The sequence below is a fragment of the Gorilla gorilla genome, chromosome 1 (assembly GCF_029281585.2).
Source record: "Gorilla gorilla gorilla isolate KB3781 chromosome 1, NHGRI_mGorGor1-v2.1_pri, whole genome shotgun sequence".
Lineage (NCBI taxonomy): Eukaryota > Metazoa > Chordata > Mammalia > Primates > Hominidae > Gorilla > Gorilla gorilla.
This window is the reverse complement of record NC_073224.2, coordinates 169,254,918-169,273,911: the sequence shown is the minus strand read 5'-3', so window position 1 is coordinate 169,273,911 and position 18,994 is coordinate 169,254,918. Positions and strand designations below refer to the sequence as shown.

Below are 18,994 nucleotides of genomic sequence, written 5' to 3'. Positions count from 1 at the left end.
CTTATTATTGCTATGATAAGAGAAATATAAGGTGCATATAAAGTGACTAGGGTGGTCATGGAAGGCATCTCGAAGGATTAGTGTTCAACTGAGAATGAAAGCAAAGAGGAAATGAAAATTGCTTCAATTAGAAAAAGGTAGTTTATGAAAAGGTCCAGTAGGGTGGGCATGGTGGCTCACTACTGTAATCCCAGCACTTTGTGAGGCTGAGGTGGGAGGATTTCTTGTAGCCAGGAGTCCAAGACCAGCCTGGGCAATATACTAAGGCCCCATCTCTACACAAACTAAAAATTAAAAAAAATTAGCTGGGCATGGTGGTGCATGTCTGTAGTCCCAGCTACTCAGGAAGCTGAGGCAGGAGGATCACTTGTGTCCAGGAGTTTGAGACTGCATTGAGTCATGATTGTGTCACTACCCTCCAGTTTTGGCAGCAGAGTGAGATATTGTCTTTTAAAAAAATAAAAAAAAGGAAAAGGTCCAAAGGCAAGAGAGGCTGTATTGTATCTCTTAAGACAAGGGAGAAAGATTATAAGGAAGAAGTGGGCAACAGGACTAAATCTCACAAAGAATGTAAGGATGCTGAAAACAGAGAAAGACCTTTGGATTTATTAATTAGAAAGTCTCTGTGTACATTCCTTACACCCAAGAAATTCATATGTTGAAGCCCTAATCCCAAATACCTCAGAATGTGACTGTATCTGGGGATGAGGCCTTCTAAGAGGTGACTAAGTTAAAATAAGGCCATTAGGGTGGGACCAAATCCAATCTGACTAGTGTTCTTATAAGAAAAGAAAATTTGGACAAGCAAAAACAGACACCAGGCATGTGCCTGCACAGAGGAAAGATGTGTGAGACACAGTGAGGAAGCCATCTGAGGCCAAGGAGAGAGGCCTTAGAAGAAACCAAGTTGGCCAGCACTTTATTCTTGAAATTCCAGCCTCCAGAACTGTGAGAAAATAAATTACTGTTATTTATACCACCCAGTCTGCAGTATTTTGTTATGGCAGCCCTAGCAAACCAATACACACCGTTACATTACAAGAGAGTAGCTAAGCCAGAATACAGTGGGTTAATAATGAGTGGTGGGGAGAAAATAGAAGCAATTGGAAAATCAGTGGATTTATAAGAAGATAATAATGTACCATGTCTTTTTCCCCAGGGGATTTGATTACTGTGAGTGTAGTTTTTTTCTAAATGACTTTTAGAATTTTTCATTTTCTAGTCTCTTAAATTCATTTTTATAATAAAAGAATTTAAAAACTCAACTATATGGGAAAACTGCCTTACCTCTTCTTGATTATTATAGCTGAATCTATCATGTAACTGCAGGGTAAACCAAGGCATTTTCTTTTATAGTGATATTATCGGCAGTTCCAAAGTTGAAAATGTCATGATTTCCCTAGAGTCAGGAAGATTTCTATTTTTGGAGGGCAGAGTGGGGAGTAAGCATGGGAAAAGATATAAAAGCATTGGAGGTAGGTTTTGTTTCCTTCTAAAATAATATCTTTATCTAGATTCCCAACTCCTAAATTGTAGGAATAAGACCACTTTCATACACATTGTACTAAGGTTCAAAAAATATTTAGTAATCATTTAGCAGTATTAAATACACAAGGGCAAGAATTCAGGGTTTATAAAAGTTAATGGACTAACTTGAGTTTCTACAAGGCTCCAAGATAGAGCCTTTTCTTACTTATGGAAACTTTAGTTTTTCCCTGGTCTTGCCAGATGTTCTCATTGTCATCATCATGATTTTGGTGAAGTTGTACTTATACCTGGAATAGCATTTCATTGCCACTCCAAAATATTTTATATGCTTCTCAGTTCTGCTTATCTTTTAAGATCTGCTCAAGTTCTTCCTCTTGGAATGAAGCTTTCTCTGTGTACTCTAATCAAAAGGAGTCTGTTTTTTCATGATCTCCCATAACATTCACATTCTGTTCCAGCAGAATAAGATGAAAATCACAGACTTTCAACTTGGACAGATCCAGGTTCAAATTTCAGATCTTTCTTCTGATAGTCATTCAAGTTTGGATGAATGGGTTAATTTTTATGAACTTTCCTTTTTTTTTTTTTGGAAAAGTAAATTGGTAATAGGATTGTGTTAATAATTAAATAAGGTTATGTATTTGAAATGCTTAGCAAATAGTTGATGACTTAGAGTCTGTGCTGTCTTGGTTAGAAGGAAAGAAACTTGCTCACATTAATTTAAGTTAAAAGGAGGTTATCCTAAGGATACAAGGATGTTTACAAGGAATCCTGGGAAGACTGAACAATTGTGCTGCAGAGACAGTGGAAACTGAGGTAATCCAGAGTGCTAGCTGCCCTCCCATCTTTGTCTCTGTAACCCATGGCTTCCCCTTTCCTCTCTGCATAGCTACTCTGATCTCTCCCAGCCAACTTTCTCTCCATTTATTTTCCTCATAAGATATACCTCTGAAATGGCCACTCCAGCTCAAACTCTAAGTAAATCTTTAGTGCAAGCACCCAAATTACACGTAACTTACTTCCTTGTCCTTTTGGTTCAAATTCCTTAAGGAGAGGATCTGATTGACTTGGTCTCTCTTCAAGTGAGACCACAAAAATTGCTGGCCTGCCTAGATTAAACCACCCTTGCCAGGGCCCGAGCCCCTTTCGACTTGTTTGTTACCTGGAAACTGGGGTCTTTGTACTCTGCTATTTATGACAAGAGCAAGGAATGAAGCAGATTCCCTAAGAGAAGAGCCAGTAATGGGGGGAAGAATGGGGAGGTACCACAAAATATTTCGAGGATTTCTAGTCAAATATTTACTACTCCTAACAACTTAACACTGATTATGTACTATCATTTGTTTTCTATACTTGTTTGCCTAAAATGGTGTTACCGTTTTGTGTAAGCAAAGAATTTTAAAATTTACTCCACATAATACCTTCCATAGTGTTAACATTTATTCCTCAATATTCATTAAATATTTATTCAGCACCTACATGTCAAGCACTATCATGAAGGGTATGGTAATAAACATAATTCTTGAGCTTACGTTCTGAAATTTTTATTTTATATATAATCCCAGTTAGGCATACAAAATTGTAGAAGTTTTCATGATTTTATATAATCATCACCTTCAGAATAGAGCCTTTCTCACCACTCAATTTAAAAATACACCCACTACCACTAGTATACCCTTTCAATATTTATCCCCTGCTTCATTCGTCTTCCTAGAATTGCACAAACACATCATGTATTATATTTATTGATCTTGTTTATTGTCTCTATTACTAGACTGCAAACTTATGAAAGTAGAGATTTTTATCCCTTTTCTTCACTGTGTATTCTTAGTGCTAGATATTTACTGAAAGCACAAATAAATGAAGAAATGAATGAATCATCCTACTTATTTTTTGTCAAGCATCTAATGAGTCTCAGGCACCATATTGGCTATTTTTATAAAGATCATTTTACTTACTCTTCCCAATAAGTCCATGAGGCATTTGTTATGGGCGTCTCTACTTCATATATTGAAAAACTGGGCATAAGAGAGACTAAAATCCTTGCCCAAGTTCACATAGCCAGTCGGTGGCAAACGGATTCAGGTTTGTCTGACTCAAGAGTTCATGTTCTTCACCTCTAAACTACATACTATTTGTAAATAAAATACTAGTTTACAGAAGTAGTGATGGGTCTGTAATGGTCCATACTTTGCTGTAATGTTCATTTATTTGATGACACTGTAGGTTTGAAGCAGAGTTTTAATTGAGAAAGCAACCTAAATGGCTTGCTGTGCTACAATGTTTTTGGCTTCATATCCGTGTCCTTTCCAGTCACGGTTTTTGGGAAAGAGTCCTGATGTACATCTAGGATGTATTTATTATTAAATATTTGTCTAGAGTGTTTGTATTAAACAAAAGTACTTATCTTTTAAATAAAACAAGAGGGCAAGTAACAAAGTCACCTTGTTTGATAAAATGTGAAGGAAGCAGGTAAATCTGTCAAGAGGTATGGATATTGCCACCAAGATTCTGAAGAGCCTTGTTCCTATCCAGAAAGACAGGAAACACAGTTCATAATAAACTGAGTCCTTAATGCTTTTAACCAAGATGGTTGTGAAACACTCAGAAAAAAGCTAGAATATAGTAGTGGTTTAAATGAGCTATAAAGTATAAAAGAGAATAAAGATAGAAGAACTTGGTAGTATAAATAAAACATATAAAAATATTGAAATGGTAATTTTATACATGAAAGCATTATGATAAAATAACCCTGTGGCAATGATTGACTACATCAAATTATTTTTTGACAGAACAAAAGAAAGTACCGTAGAGATCACCAAAATCCCTAGGTCAAGGAATTGAACATTCTTGACTAGTGCATTTGCAAAGCCAAATAACTATAGAAATAGTATTTTCCAGTATTATTGTATTTATAGTTTTCCCTTTTTCTCTCCTTAATTTCAAATCCTAATACTCTGCCAGGAAGGGATCTGTATGTATTAGCTATGTTTCTTCTCTGGAATTTCAACCCATCCCTTATGGTTGTGTGGAAATTCCATAGACATTTTCTAGTAGATGCAGCAAAAGTGGTAGAGTTTGGTGGAAATAAGTTTCTTTTTTTCTAAATGTGCACTCTGTTCTATGCTCAGGTTAATAAGAGAAGATGAGAAGGCCAGTCTTTCAAAGCAACCCCAACCCTTTGCTTCCTGTTTTTAGTATGAGTCAAAGAAGGCATATTCTCCCAGGCCTTGATTGGGTAGAGAAAAAGCAATGCCAGGTAGAGGTATTTTGAATGGGAAGAAAAGTGATGTGAAGGTGAAATGGGAGAGTTCTCTGATCCCCTTCATAGGGCGTGCGACAGGGGTGCTCGCCTGTTCTGTCCCCGTTACTGCTCAAAACCCCTTACAGGATGGGGAGCGCGCAGGCAGGTGAAGGAGCCCAAGTGGGCGTGTGTTACAGTGTGTCATTTTAGCTTTGCCATCCGCGGACGGCTTGAGTGTTAACCAGCTCGGTGGACCGTTTGCCTTTCTGCAAGGGCAGCGGGTCAGTGTAACAACTTTCTGTATCCTGAGCTCTTGTCCAGCGTCCCAGAAAAATCGGGTCGCACATAGGGACTCAAGGATGAATGCGAGAGTTTTGTTGAGTAGTGGGGGTGGCTCTCAGCGGAATGGATAGGGAGCCGGAGTGGGGGATGGAGTGGGAAGATGATCTTCCCCCGGAGCCTCGCCATTCAGCGGCTGAACTCCTCTCCAATCGCCCCCAGCGGAACTCCTCTGGGCGTTCAGACGTCCCTCCTCTTCTCTCTTTGTCATGTCGTTCTGCCGTTTATCTGCTTGTCTCCTCATCTCCTTGCCTGCTCATCGGCTCTGGAGCCTGGAATTCTGAGTTCATATGGGTACAGGATAGGGGGTGTGGTGGGCCAAAAGGCAAATTTTTGGGCGTGAAAACAGGAATGCCTGTTCTTATTTAGGGCCACAGGTATCCAGGCTTGAGGGTGGGGCCTTTGCCGGGTAACAGCCCTCTTCTACCCAATATTTTCCTGTTTCCTGTCCATATTAAAGGGACTGTGGAAGTCAGCGATCCACCAAGGAAACTAAACCACACATGATGTTAGAAGAAATAGGAAGAATGATGTTTTCAGACCTGAGAACCAGAGCTAGAGTAGCCACACTGCAGATCATTTTTCTTTCTCTTTTAAATATCCATAAAATTTTGCAGAAAATAATTAGCAGACCTTGTTTATGTTAGGAAATAATATTTTTCAATGTTTAGTGTTTCTGTCACTAGAAAATGGAACACTGGTAGTTGATTCAGATGGTGTTAAATTAAAAATTCCCTATTTGTTTTACTTTGTGAGATAAATAAAGAAGAAACATTTTCAAGTATCTTGGAAATAGACATACAATTATGTGATTAAAGTATACACAATTCATCTATTCAACAGGTATTTGTTGAATACTTATATGTGCCGAGCAGTTAGATGTTTCCTTAAAACTCAAGCCCACAGAAGGGCTTTGATATTCATATGTACTGAGTGCAGTTGACAGCTTACTGTGACATATTTTTGAGAACATAATGTGTGTAATACTTAACACATAATGAACAATTGCTGCAGCTGTTATGCATGTCTATAAAACTGTCATGACATGCTGGTCATACTCTGGAGGATTTCTTTTTCATAACTTATTTTCAGGTTAAATTTTGCCAGCAGATTTCTATGTTTTCATTGTTAACAGTGCATACATCTTGCTGATAACCACAGGAGATTAAATTTAAGAAAATAAGTTTTTAGGATATTACCAGATTTATTGAATGAATTATTACCCCTGTATCTTAAAAATTTTCTTGATGTTTTGTCTTCCTGTTTGAGTTTTCTATACATACCATGTTTCTAATGCTGGAAACAGCTTCCTCTAGAATAAAGAATGAAGAAAATTGAAATGATCTCTGAAACTCGAGAATAGTTATGTAAAAGAGAAAAAACAAAGTCTATCGTTCAAAGGCTACTGAACCAGGAAACAGGCAGCCCGCATTAAAATCCCAGCTCTGGGATCAACTGGTTAGATTATTTTCATTCAGGCATCTTTTCTTTCTGCACTACTTCATCTACTAGTTGCTAACATTGAATGAACCTTTACAGTGTTCCAGGTACTGTTTTAAGGTAGGATTTTTCACATGCTATTTCCTTTTATTTTTACAACAATCTAAATTGGCACTCTGATTATTTTCATAGATGAGGAAATGGAGGCACAAATAAATGAAGTAATTTGCCCAAGCATGCATAGTTAGTAAGCAGCGGAGCTGGTATTCAAACCTGGGCAGTGTGCTCATCATTGCACCACGCTGCCTCCTTACAATACCTTTAATCAAATCACTCTTCTAAACGACCAATGGGTTAAAATATTCCAAGACTTTAATTTTTACTTTTTCATCTTTAGGTTATTTAAAAATTATAAATATAATACTTAGCCAACTACATAGAAATATATAAAGTTAAAAGTAAGATAGTCATGATCTACATAGTGATGCTATGGGCAATGATGGACCTCATATACAATGACAGTCCCACAGATTATCATACCATATTTTTTCTATGTTTGGATATGTTTAGATACAAAAATACTTACCATTGTGTTACAATTGCCTACAGTATTATTACAGTAACATGTTGTTTAGGCTTGTAGCCTATACCATATAGCCTAGGTCGTATTAAGCTGTACGACCTAGGTTTGTGTAACTACATTCTATGATGTTCACCAATGACAAAATCACCTAATGACAAATTACTCAGGATGTGTCCCCATGGTTATGCAATGCCTAACAATTGTACTTTATTCTTTAGTACTATTGTCAGACAAGTAATGACTGTTAACACAGCACTGTGTATCCTTCCAGAGATTTTCTATACTCATATAACATTTTTGAAAGAAAAAGTGAAATATAGGGTAAGTATTGTTCCACATCTTGCTTTGTAAATATAACAATTTATGATATATGTCTTCTACATCATTATGTATAAATTTACCACATTTTTTAGAGAGCCATACTTTGATTCTATTGGTTTTCTCTATTGTCTTTCTATTTTGTTTCATTTATCTCCTAATACTTCTTTCTCCTTGATTTAAGTTTATTTTTCTCTTCTTTTCACAGTATCTTTATAAATTTACCACAATTTAAGAGGAACTGCCTAATGTTCCATTTTATGTATATGCAGTTTACCCTGAACAACATGGGTTTGAACTGTGTGGATGCACTTATACGTGGATTTTTTACTTTTTTTCTAACTTTTATTTTAAGTTCAGGGGAAGAAGTCAGGACATTACAAGAAAAAGTTAAATTGTTTGATATGTACTGTAGATTGAGGTCTGCAGCTATGATTGCCTGTCATTTCAAAGTAAAAAGAAATTCAACATAAAGACCATTGTTAAAAAAAGAAACTCATGAAGCTGTGAAAGGCATACAGATTGACTCTCATATGATTTGAGAAAAAGTGAAGTCATTATATGACAACTTAAAACAAAAGGAAGGTGAAGGACATCCAAAGCTGGATAAATACATAAGAACAAAAACTTGTGTCATGGGGGTTTGTTGTACAGATTATTTCATCACCCAGGTATTAAGCCTAGTTATCTGTTATTAGTTATTTTTCCTGATCCTCTCCCTCCTCCCACCCTCCACCCTCCAAAAGGCCCCGGTGTCTGCTGTTCCACTCTATGTGTCCATGTGTTGTCATCATTTAGCTCCCAATAAATGTATTGGAAAATATTTTGTAAATTCCCTACAATTTGTAAAACAACTCACAGATAAACTGTGTAATCTAGGAATTTTTTTAATTAAGAAAAAGTTACATATGCCAATCATGCATAAAACTTATGCAGATACTAGTCTATTGTATCATTTGCTACCACAAAATGCACAGAAATTATTATTGAAACTTAAAATTTATAAAAACTTACATGCTGGCCGGCCGCGGTGGCTCACGCCTGTAATCCCAGCACTTTGGGAGGCCGAGGCGGGCGCATCACGAGGTCAGGAGATTGAGACCATCCTGGCTAACACGGTGAAACCCCGTTTCTACTAAAAATACAAAAAAAATTAGCCGGGCATGGTGGCGGGCTCCTGTAGTCCCAACTGCTCGGGAGGCTGAGGCAGGAGAATGGCGTGAACCCGGGAGGCGGAGCTTGCAGTGAGCTAAGATCGCGCCATTGCACTCCAGCCTGGGCGACAGAGTGAGACTCCACCTCAAAAAAAAAACAAAACTTACATGTTTACATATCATACACAGTGCCATTTGCAGTTGAGAGAAATTTAAACAAACACAAAGATGCAGTATTAAATTGTAATTGCACAAAATTAACTGTAGTATACTGTACTACTGTAATAATTTCTTAGGCATTTTCTGCTGCTATTACAGTTAGCTCAAGCTATTTTTGTGAGTATCCACTTAAAGCACTGTGTGATGCTAATTATGAGTGTATGATAAGTTCAACTCTCACATAAATTGCATATTGCAATAAAAAGTGACCTCTCACAGTTCTCATGTATTTTTCATTGTGTTCAGTGCAATACTGTAAACCCTGAATAACACCATGGTACTCATACAGAGTGCCACTAATGATGCTGTAAGTGCTCCCAAGAAGCAAAAAAAGTCAGGACTTTTACAAGAAAAAGTTAAATTGCTTGATATGTACTGTAGATTGAGGTCTGCAGCTATGATTGCCTGTCATTTCAAGATAAAGAAATTCAACATAAAGTCCATTGTGAAAAAAAGAAATTCGTGAATATGTGAAAGACATGCAGATAGACTCTAATATGATTTGAGAAAAAGCAAAGTCATTATATGACAACTTAAAGCAAAAGGAAGGTGAAGGAAGTTTAAAGCTGGATAATTTAATGCCAGCAAAGGATGGTTTGATAATTTTAGGATGAGGTTTGGCTTAAACAATGTCAAGATAACAGGAGAACCAGCTTCTACTGACCAAGATTCAGCAAATTCCGAAAAAGTCATTAAGAAGAAAAAAGATCTGCCTGAACAGATTTTTAATGTCCATGAAAGTGCCCTATTCTGGAAAAAAATTGGTAAAGGACTTTAGTAAGGAAGAGAAGTGAACACCAAGATTTAAGGCAGGAAGGGATAGGGTAACTACTGTTTCGTGCAAATGCAGCCAAGTTATGAGCAAGACTGCTGTTATGTATAAAGCTGCTAACTCTCAAGCCTTGAAAGGAAAAGACAAACACCGGCTCCCAGTCTTTTAGTTGTACAACAAGAAGGCCTGGACAATGAGAACCTTTTCCCCATCAACGCTTTGTCCCTGAAGTCAGGAAGTACCTTGACAGTAGGGACTGCCTTTTAAAGTTCTTTTATTATTGGACAATTTCCCTGGCCATGCAAAACCCTGAGTTCAACACTGAAGGCATCTACTTTCCCCCTCCACACAATGTCCTTAAATCAGCCTCTAGATCAGAGGGTCATAAAGCCCTTTAAGGCTTATTACACATAGTACTGTACAGAAAGGATTGTCAATGCTATGCAAGACAAGCCTGAAAGAGAGAACATCATGAAAGTCTGGAAGTATTACAGCATTTGAGATGCCATTATTGTTATAGAAAAAGCTGTGAAAGACACCAGACCCAAAATAATAAATTTGTGCTTGAGAAAACTGTGTCCAGATGTTGTGCATGCGTTCACAGGATTTACAATGGAGCCAGTCAAAGAAAGTATGAACTGGATTGTGGATATGGCAAAAACAAAAAAACAAAAAAAAATGTGAGGGTTGAAGGATTTCAGGATATGGATCTTGGAAAAATGCAAGAGTTAATAGACACTGCACCAGAGGAATTAACAGACGATGGGTTGATGGGGATGGGTGCTTCTGAACCAGTGCCAGTTAAAGAGGAAGACAGAAAAAAACAGCACCCAAAAACACATTGTCATTAGCTGGCAGAAGGGTTGCCATTATTCAAGACTGCTTTTGACTTCTTTTACAACGTGGACTCCTCTGTGATACAGGCACCGAAACTAAAGCAAATAGTGGAAGAAGGGTTGTTACTTTATAGGAACATTTTTAGATAAATGAAAAATCAAAAAAGTCAGAAATTACAATGTATTTCCTGAGAGTCACACCATGTATGCCTACCTCTCCTGCCTGCCCTTCTAGCTCCTTCACTTCTTCCATCTCTGCCATTCCTGAGACATTAATACTTCTCCTTTTCCTCTTCCTCAGCCTACATGTTTAGCCTCAACGTGAACGTGATGAGGATGAAGACCTTTATGATAATCCACTTTCACTTAGTGAATCGTAAATATATTTTCTCTTGCTTATGATTTTCTTAATAATTTTTCTTCTTATGATTTTCTTAATTTTTTTTCTCTAGATTACTTCATTGTAAGAATACAGTATATAATACTGTATTAGTCAGGGTTCTCTAGAGGGACAGAACTAACAGAATATATATATATTTATTAAGTATCTATATATACTTAACAAACTCATATATATACTTAATAAACTCATATATATAATACTTAATAAACTCATATATATATATATATATATATATATATGAGTTTATTAAGTACTAACTCACACGATCACAAGGTCCCACAATAGGCCGCCTGCAGGCTGAAGAGCAAGGAGAGCCAGTCTGAGTTCCAAAACTGAAGAACTTGGAGTCTGATGTTCCAGGGCAGGAAGCATCCCACATGGGAGGAAGATGTAGGCTAGGAGGCTAGGCCAGTCTCTCTTTTCACGTTTTTCTGCCTGCTTATATTCTAGCTGCACTGGCAGCTGATTAGATTGTGCCCACTCAGATTAAGGGTGGGTCTGCCTATTCCAGCCCACTGACTCAAATGTTAATATTCTTTGGCAACACCCTCACAGACACACCCAGGATCAATACTTTGTATCTTTCAATCCAATCAAGTCGACATTCAGTATTAACCATCACAAATACCTATAACATGCAAAAAAATGTTAATCAACTGTTTATGTTATCAGTAAGGCTTCCAGTTAACAATAGGCTATTAGTAAGTAAGTTTTGGAGGAGTCAAAAGTTATACTTGGATTTTTGACTGCATGGGGTGGGGCAGCTCTCCTAACCCCCATGTTGTTCAAGGACCAATTGTACAACAATGTATTTAACTGTGCTTCTATGGATAGTCATTTATTTTCTTCCCAAATTTTCATTATTTTGACATATTCCTATAGAATAGATTGGTAGAAGTAACATGCTTTTGAAAACCATAAAAGGTAATGTTAAAGAATCCTTCATGACTACTTACTTTTTTAGGGGATTGGACTGCTGCATTCTAAAAATAATGGTGAGAAGAATGAATAAATTAGCGTTTACTATGTAATAAAACCTTCTAAAAAAGAGGAGAGGTAGCAGAATTTACAAGAAGGTTAAACCTGACCTTACTGAAGAGAATGATACCCTCATAGCAGCGCATCTTCTTTGCTCACAGAAAGGTAAGGAAAGGTCCTTTTGTGAGTACAACTGAGAAGATGAGTTCAGTTACCTATAACCTGGAGCATTTTACATCAATTTAGAAAAATATCACTGCTGGTTAAAAATTATCTTTCCCTGCAGATATTTCAAAGTGAGATAGAATCTAACTATTTGTCCAGCACAGAGGCAAAATTTGGGCTAGCTGACTCCAGTAGGTTCCCTCTCTGTCTTTTATTGCGCTAAATGATCTTAAGGATAGTGACATTCTCTATAATTCTGCATCAGTAAAATTCAGTGTCATCTTCACACAGGTTGGATGTTGGCAAACCATAGCAAAATTAGTTCATTTTTCTTTTGAAATAGTTTTCAACTCTTTGCCACATTAAATTATAGACTTTTTTTTCTTTGTATGAGGGTGTTACACAGATTCACAGTAGGTTAATGTGCCTACCAAACAGAAATGCATATCAGAAGGAGAAATGTCAGAGAGATTCCTATTTTTCTGCCATTAAAAAATAATATATAAAGGCCTGCATGTTTTAAAAGGAAAATTGATAAATATAACTTCCTGTTGTTTAGGAGTTCCTAACATATTGTGATTATTTAAAAAATGAATACAACGTAGATTTAGGATGCTATTATTAGTTTCATGGTCTTAGGCAAACCACATAGCTTCTCTGACCTCATTTTTCTCATTTGTAGGGTAGAAATAATCAGGTTTCCATTCCCCTTTTCCAGATTGTTTGAAGAATGAAAACACGTATCTAAAAGAGTGTGAAAAATTTTAAGTGTTATAAAAAAGTAGCTAAAAATCCATGGCAGATACTCTCAGTTGTCTGTCCAACAATAATTCATCCCTCATTCCATTTATGTATTAAATTCAATTTTATCTACTGGGGCTGTGTGCTTCATGGGTACCTGGGTTTCTCCTCAGCACAGGGAATACGTCTTAATAGTCCTAAGGCAATTTATTCCATTCTGCCTGCCTGTGATGGGTTTAAAAATAGGCAAGTGAATCACTTCTGGCCAGGAGAGGTCAGGGATGATCTGTTGACTTTTGGGAAAACAGAGAGGGCACCAACCAGGAACATTCCTGTTTTCAGCCTGTGGAGGTTGTATTGTGGGGATCTGCTGCCCTTGGCTGCAGAAGTCCTCTTGCAATGAAGAAGGCACAAGCCCAAGGGCAAAAATCAATGAATACAAGATGCCAGAGCTGTGATATGAACTGCCAAATTAACCAACTCTGGGCCTTCCCCACCTTTGAATTTCTTGTTAAAAGAATTTCAAAGGTTCTTATTATTTGAGAAGATTTTACTCGTGTTTTTGGTTAACAGTACCTGGAGGCATTCTAGTTGATAAATAATTACCGGGTCAAAGTAGTTCCACCGCTTCAAAAACCATATTTACTTGTCCCTCAAAGCTATTTTGCTGAGCCAAAATGAAAGTTTGAATTATTAGTTATTGAATTCAGACAATATAGATTACATATAAATAATGTAGGCTTCCAAGTCTTTTAGTAATAGTAGTGTGAGTGGAAAAAAAGTCAGGGCCCTAAACTTCCTGAACTTGTTTCTCCTTTCATTGTGTAGATAAGTTGAAAATGTTATAAAAATAAACGCAAAAGTGAAAACAAAGTATACTTTTTTTCAAAGTTGTTCCTATTAGGAACACCTTACAAAGAGAGAAAAGACAAACCTCATAGCCGTGAAATGCAAATGAATTGTTTAAAATAGTGGTGAGCTGACGAGCACCAGTTAGCTTCTCTTCTGAAAGTTTAGAATTTTAAAATATAAACAGTTTATTGCATTCTAGTCTTTTGAAATGAGAGTTCTACATTTATGAGAAATAATCTGGAATATGTAATTTAAACTTTTAAGTTTATATTTTAGTTTTGAAGAGACATCTTTATTTTGGCCAAACCCCTGATATCTGAAATTATAATCCTTTCATGAAAGAAATTAACTAGACATTCATAAATTAATATAATTCTTATGGAAATGGATCTAACCTAGGGAATCAAAGCTGTTCTGAAATTTTACACAGACTTTTAATATTAGTTTAATCAAAGGTAACACTTTCTAAGACGCATGATATTTGACTTTATAATATTTGAATTATTCATAATCTAAACTAGAGGGCTCAAATAACATGGTGTGTCATTTTCCCAACATTGTATATTAATATTTCAAAGATAACTTTTGCTGACAGTAATGATCCTGAAATCTGCAAGATCCTTCTAGATCAGAAAAGTCAGAGAGGCTGTTAGGTTTAGTGGTTAAGAGTGTAGCCTTTGAAGTAACGCAATTCTGGATTCAAATCCCTACTCTGTCACTTATGATGACATCTTAAACAAATCATACAGCATCAGCCACCCCAGCCTTAGTTTCTCCATCTGTAAAATGGAAGCAGGGGAAGGTTGCTTACTAACATTATTACCTTATAGAGTTTGAAGATCAAATGAAATGAAATGATTTATGTAAGATACGTAGGAGGGTGGATGGCCTATTAGAAGCGTCCAACAAATTCAAGTTATTGTATATAAGAAACTCAACTCCCTTGTAATTATGTAGAGCACTAAATTTTCTAAATAATTTCTATCATAGCATCCAAATGTATTTTGAGACAAATGAGTGGAGGATAAGACAGATTTTGGTGTTATTATTTTATTTTATTTTATTTTCATTTTTTTGAAATAGGGTCTTACAGTGTTGCTCAGGCTAAAGTGCAGTGGAGTAATCATGGCTCACTGCAGCTGCACACTTCTGGGCTCAAGGGATTCTCCCACCTCAGCCTCCTGAGTAATTGGCACTATAGGCATGCACCATCATGCCTGGCTCATATATACATTTTATATATATATATATATATATATATATATATATATATATATATATATATTTCTAGAGATGGAGGTTTTGCCTTTTTTTCCCAGGCTGGCCTCAATCCTCAAACTCCTGGGCTCAAGCAGTGCTCCCACCTTGGCCTCCCAAAGTGCTGGGATTACAGATGTGAGCAGCCATGCCTGGCCAATACAGAAGATGAAAATTGGAGATTGTCAATGAACTTGAGATCATTCGTTCAATGCTCATTAATTCAATATTCACTTAACAAATATTTATTGAGTGTTTACTATGGGCCAAGAACTGAGCAAAACACTCCATAATACAAGTCTGCGAAATAACCCAAACAAGAGCTGTGCATCTGTGCAGATGTTATTTTTGCCACCCGGTATCCAGTATTCATTTTTTGTCAATTGAAAACCTCTTCCTGAATAACTTATCTCTCGTCCATTATTTGTAACCTAGTTGTGCAGAGGGATGTGACATAAACCCAGACAATCAGACTCACTATTCTGGAATTTGGAAACTTGTGGGGAAGGACACATGGACAAAACCAATTGTAGCTCATTTAACCCAGTGTCCATTAGTTCATGCTCAAATCTGCTCTAACTTCCACCTTGATCATCTGATTCCATAAGGTAGACCACATTCTATAATAATTTTCCTTTTTGCTTTGGTTGACAAATGTCAGATTGTATTTCTTTCAAGCAAAGAACCCTAACTGAAAGAACCTCTGAAAGTGTGACATCATTCATTCTCAGAAGTCTTAGAATCTGTTTCTAGGAAAATCTTTTTATAATATTGATAATGTGGTATTAAGTTCTCTTCATCGTTTCTGCCAGAGCATTATGCTTGCTCTTAACCGACAAGCCTTGACACTCATACACATTAGATATGTCTCATCTAATTGTTACTCATCCATATTGTCTTAGTTGTGCATCAGAGATCCTCTATGCTTTTACTTCCCATATACGTCTATGTAGAATGGAGCCATGCAGAATGTCAAGCCAAATATTGCAAGCAAACCTAAAACTGTTTGCACCACATGTGCTACAATCCATTGGCCAAAGCAATTTTCATGGCCAAGAGTAGGAACAGTGAGGTGAGACATGTACTCTACTTAACCTGGTGGGAGATATTGTAAGTCATGTGGCAAGGGCGTGGATGTACAATTTTATTAAAAGGTGAGAGTGAAGGATTAGAGACAATAATCTAGTCTACTACACCTCCCATTTTCTCTCAGTGCACTGTACGACATCTCTTTTATTTACTGCATGCCATCAGAATACAAGGCAGGTTAAGGGAGAACAGAAAGAAGGCAGACTCCTAGTTAATATGTATATTTACACTCGGTCTTGAAGAAGAGAGGAAGTGGATGACAATGTGTTATGATGTTTGGCAAAAGTATTCAGGTCACATTTCATAAAAACTCTATTTACCTTATAGACAAAATGTTTTGTGTGCATGTTAAATGTATAAATGTAACTTTTATTAAATACTTTGTGGCAAGTTAGTATATGTTCTTTGTGAGCATTATCTCTTAAAATCCTCATAAAAATCCTGTGGGGTTTATAGACTGAAAAAACAAAATTTTGAAAGGTTAAATAAACTTTTGCAAACATAAGAGAAAACTAATTGTTCTGTAGCCCTGGCAACAAGTAGTCAACAGAACTGGTTTTAAACCCAGTTACTTGTTCAACATCTGCTGCAGTGAACACGCTTTTATAAACCAACTAATCAGGGCCAGCTCTTTGCTTCTGAAAGTTAGCCAATCAGGATTCACTCCAATAAACATATCCCAGAGTTTCAACCAATCCACCACAGTCCCTATCCCCAGTAATCAAACTTCTAAAAATAATGTTAACTTATCTTCACCTCTCCAAGTCTCCTTGAACTGCATGCTTCCCTTAAAACCCACTGAAGACCAACAGAGCCTGTGACTGATATAAAGCATCCACTTTTTTTTTTTTCTGTAGTAGCAATGCATTCAGCTTTGTCTTTTTATTTCAGGTATCATGTAATGGTCTCATTGTTCTTTGACAGCAACTTACCCAAGTTTACACAGCTGGCAAACGGTAAAGTCAAGTGACTATCCCAGTTCCATCTGATTTCAGAGCCTAAACTCCTACTCAGCATGATGTACTGTTTATCCTCATTCCATAAAAGTGATAGTCCAGGTACTCTTCCCTATAAAAGTTTAGCCTCAGATGGTATTTCAACTCTTGAATGGTCATTTACCTTTGCATATGTTATGTATCCAACTAACTTGTAAGTTCAGTTGAATCTAACATAATCTCACATTCCCAGTGGTGACCAATTCATCAAATATTTGCTTATTATTTTTAAATATATTAAAAAGAATGCTTAGTATGTGCCAGGCCACAATGATAGTGATGGAATTAGGATGTTTTCACCCTCAAGGGCTGGCAGCCTAACTGGAGAGACAGAAAACAGCACTTCAATGTGAATTGTGCTACCACATATATAAGGTGCAGTGTGACCTGCAAAGGAAGAGTTCCTAAGTCTGACATTAGCATTGTGAGCAGTCTTTAAGAAATGCCAAATGACTGATATTTGCATATTACTTAGTTATTTGGAGCAAACAATTATTTCAGAGTCAAGAAAAATGTCCTCAAATTTGCCAATACTTATCGAAGTCAAATATTGAATCAGGTATTGCACTAACCCAAATTTGAATTATTTAGGAAGAGGCCACATCATAAATGTGTAGTTTATCAAGTGGTAAAAAATACATTTAAGAGAATGCCATTTCCTATTTCTATTGCCCTAAAAATTTAGTTTTAATTTTTCTTACTGAGTATGGTGATTATTGCCTAATATGGAGTATTACACATTTCAGATACTTGATGCAAAAGATGGTGAGAATATGAAAAAAACACTTAATGATATTTGGTAAAACAGGAGCTGGCTTAATTAGGAGGCAGACACTCATAATGATCCTCAATTTCACTTGCACTTATTCCTTTTTATTTTTGATACAAAGCTATTTTTCTGGATTACTTCCCACTCCTTTTCCTTGGCATTCCACCAGTTTTGAAACATGATGTAATCACTGAAATGAAAATTTTGTACACAAGAAAAGAAATCTCTAGTTTATACACAAGATGTCAGTGCGTTAGGCACAGAAACAATGTTTTCATTTAGTCTTGATTAATGACTGGGCATCGCCTTAGATTTCAGTACTTTCCTTGCTTTTCTTAAACAACTTTGACCTCTGCTGATAATTTTCCTGGCTGAGCCAAGAACTGAGAGCCACTACATAATGGCCATTTCTTCTGCAGAGAGAACTGGGTGTCTGCTAGGAATGCACTGATCTAATGTGAGGTGATGTATGATATCTTCTGAGTTACAATGATCTGTGGCCTTGGCTAACCAAAAAGACAGTAAGTGCATTTCAAACCTTTAAAACATCATTGGGAAAGAGGATTGTGGCTGAAATGACTGCAGACCAAGTTTGGGTCTTTGATGCCTTTCTTCCTGATGGAGCCCTGTGACTCCAGACTGCCCAGTACCCCCAGTCTCCTCACACAATTTTCTGGCTTTCTAACTAGGTGTTTACTCTTGTGTTCTAACGCTGTATTTTCTTCTCTTATCCAGAATGTGCCTATTAACAAGTCCAGCACCTGTTCTAGAGGCTGATCATTTGTATCAGATAAAATCATTCCTACACTATCCAAAAGGATGACAATAGCTACAATTTACTGATCACTTACTGAGTTGCTTTAAAGGGCTCATTGCATTTAATACTCACAAAAGCCCTGTAAAGCAAGTACCATAAATTTCCCCCATTTTACAGATTGCAAATAGAAGATTAAGAGAAGTAAGTCAATTGCTCCAAGTTCTTGGAGCCATCAAGCTTCCCATCCAGGTCTCCTGGACTCCAAAGTCCTCTTCTTTATTGGTGACCAATAAGAGGTTTCAAAGGACATTTTTAATTTGATAAGGAATAGTGCCCACAAGAATTCTGTCTACTGTAGAATTTTGAGTATTAACAAAAACCTCTAGGGAAAGATATTCTTGTTTAAGTGGTAGCTTTCCTGATGTTTCTTAAATAAAACCAACTAGATAAGCTTTTTACTCACTAGGAGGGTCAGGCTAGTTGTGCTCCACACACTAGTTGTTGTGGTGACAGGAGCAGGAGGAAGAGCCCACAGATATGTACAGCCCTTTTCCCTTGTGACCAACTGTTTACCTCCTTCTTTGTGTCAGTAGCC

At 36.8% G+C, this 18,994-nt stretch overlaps 2 long non-coding RNA genes across 2 annotated transcripts in view; one reads left to right on the top strand and one right to left on the bottom strand.

Annotated features, from left to right (window-relative positions):
* Positions 1–4,934: 4,934 nt before the first annotated feature.
* The window catches only part of LOC109029164 (uncharacterized), an 80,734-nt gene continuing 66,674 nt past the window's right edge, over positions 4,935–18,994 (top strand). The window contains exons 1-5 of the long non-coding RNA XR_002008209.3: positions 4,935–5,013; positions 6,378–6,631; positions 7,366–7,415; positions 10,695–10,769; positions 11,761–11,939. This is a non-coding gene — a long non-coding RNA (uncharacterized lncRNA). The remainder of the gene's footprint in view (positions 5,014–6,377; positions 6,632–7,365; positions 7,416–10,694; positions 10,770–11,760; positions 11,940–18,994) is intronic.
* Positions 6,294–18,947, bottom strand: LOC129524625 (uncharacterized). The gene is made up of 3 exons (XR_008668492.2): positions 18,863–18,947; positions 11,753–11,779; positions 6,294–6,383 (listed from the first exon to the last, which is right to left on the bottom strand). It is a non-coding gene; the product is annotated as an uncharacterized lncRNA (long non-coding RNA).